Consider the following 2800-nt stretch of genomic DNA (forward strand, 5'->3'; position numbering starts at 1 on the left):
CATGTTCCATGTTCCATACATGTTCCATCCATGTTCCATGTTCCATACATGTTCCATTCATGTTCCATGTTCCATACATGTTCCATGTTTCATTCATGTTCCATACATGTTCCATACATGTTCCATACATGTTCCATGTTCCATACATGTTCTATACATGTTCCATGTTCCATACATGTTCCATGTTACATGTTCCATCCATGTTCCATGTTCCATACATGTTCCATCCATGTTCCATGTTCCATACATGTTCCATTCATGTTCCATGTTCCATACATGTTCCATGTTTCATTCATGTTCCATACATGTTCCATACGTGTTCCATACATGTTCCATACATGCTCCATACATGCTCCATGTTCTGACAGCTGTACTTTGGTCACAGAAAACTGTCAGCTTGGTGCAGACTAAAGCTGTGGATCAAAAAGGAACTGACTGTGGTTCTTTATTTCAAAACAAAGTGCTGACAGATTACCAAACCTACAGGAACCAGGTCTAGACCACACCAGACTAGACTGGCTGAAAACACAATTGGAGGAGACACTGAATATTAAGAGAAGCTGAAAACTGAAGGGACACACACCTGAYGGAAATGAGCAGGAAGGGGAGGAGTCAGAAGAACAGGTAGACACTGAGGAAGACAAAGACTGTGGAGCTGAACACAGAGGAGATCATGTAAGACAGACATATAACTCAAAACCTACAAATACAAAGTGCTGAGTCCTGATGGGACCTGATGTAACCTGATGGGACCTGATGGGACCTGATGGGATCTGATGGGACCTGATGGAACCTGATATATCCTGAAGGTACCTGATGGGACCTGATGTAACCTGATGGGACCTGATGTAACCACTCTGGAGCTGCCCATGCTGAGAGGCACTGAGCAGGAGTGGGCAAACTTATTGCCCCCCATCTCAGTCCCTGTACGTTGGGGTTCACCCCGGTGAACAATTCAATTCAAATTCAAAAATACTTTATTGATCCCAGAGGGAAATTAGGTAGGTTGGGTAGCCTCCCTCCACCTACGGGTGGGGGGACGGGTCCTGACTGTTGTTTGTGCCTATGAGCCTAACAACAGTTCAGATTACCACCCTTTCTGGAGTCCTTGGAGGAGGTGCTGGAGAGCGCTCCTAACAGGGACTCCCTCGTTCTGCTGGGGGACTTCAACGCTCATGTGGGTTAATGACAGTGAGACCTGGAGAGGTGTGGTTGGGAGCAACGCCCTCCTGATCTGAACCTGAGCGGTGTTTTGTTATTGGACTTCTATGCTCATCATGGATTGTCCATAACAAACACCATGTTCAAACATAAAGGTGTCCAGATGTGCTCTTGGCACCAGGACATCCTAGGCTGCAGTTTGATGATCGACTTTGTTGTTGTTTCATCTGATCTGTGGCTGCATGTTTTGGACACTCAGGTGAAGAGAGGGGCGGAGCTGTCAACTGACCACTACCTGGTGGTGAGTTGGCTCCGATGGTGGGGAGGATGATGGTCAGACCTGGCAGACCCAAACATATAGTGAGGGTCTCCTGGGAACATCTGTCAGAGTCTCCTGTCATTATGGTGACATTCCAGAGTTCAAAAGAGGACAAATTGTTGGTGCACGTCTTGCTGGAGCATCTGTGACCAAGACAGCAAGACTTTGTGATGTATCAYGAGCCACAGTATCCAGGGTAATGTCAGCATACCACCAAGAAGGACCAACCACATCCAACAGGATTAACTGTGGACGCAACAGGAAGCTGTCTGAAAGAGATGTTCAGGTCTAAAACCAGCTGTTTCACTTCCATTGTCTAACACCTGTATGTGTTTCTGTATAAACAGTTGTGGTTCTATTTGAACATATGTGTTTCTGTCTAACAGTATGTGTTGTTATAGTTCTGCAGATTTCTCACTTGTGTAACACATCACCTCTCTCTCCAACAAAGCCCAGTTTTCTGTCCTCGTCTATGAAGGTCTTGTTTCAGAAGGCTGTTTTGTGTCTGCAGCATCTATGTTTTTATGTTAGACACACACAAAACCATAGTGGGGTTTGGATCCCAGCTTGAAGCACATCTGGTCTGGATTATTATGTGTTGAGTTGAAAATGAACAAGAATCCTAACCTGAACAGAACTAAGTGTCTGCTGCTGCCCTCTAGTGGTTGTAATGTACGAGTACAGATCYGTGACTGTTCCAGGTCTCGTCCACCAGGTGGCAGGACACTGACTTGTTTTCACAGGTTCTGACTGAACAAATGAACTTTATTGAATCCAGCAGAATGAAACCCACAACAGGACATGTTGCCTCTGGGAAACAGCATCTGTTCTAAGTTCTGYTTCTTGTTTGCTGGGTCCAGTTTGTTACCTCAGAACAACAAACCTGATCAGCTGTTCTGAACATCCACAGGAGCCTGCAGAGGCTCAGGTTTCACTTCCATGTCCTCCCACTTCCTCTTCCTGTTTCCTTTCAAAATAAATTACAGCAGAGCTGCTTTTATTTACATAAAATACTTTGAATCATTTTATGTTTTATTGAACAGATAATCTTTATATTAATATTACCAACTGTACAAATCCTGTTTATCTTTCCAGGCTTTCTATGGCAACTGTTCTGAATATATTAAACCAAACTAAAACTACATCAGAGCTGCTTTTATTTACAGAAACACGTTATATTCTTTCATTTTATTCACACAATCCTCACATTCTGTCGTCATTTTAAATCAGTCAACAAAGGAAAAACTTTATTAACTTTCTGTTTGCAGGGCAACTGAAGAACCGTCAAAAAGTCCAGAGAACTTCAGGTTGGTTGTTGAC

Source organism: Austrofundulus limnaeus, unplaced genomic scaffold (assembly GCF_001266775.1).
Source record: "Austrofundulus limnaeus strain Quisiro unplaced genomic scaffold, Austrofundulus_limnaeus-1.0 Scaffold946, whole genome shotgun sequence".
Classification (NCBI taxonomy): Eukaryota; Metazoa; Chordata; class Actinopteri; order Cyprinodontiformes; family Rivulidae; genus Austrofundulus; species Austrofundulus limnaeus.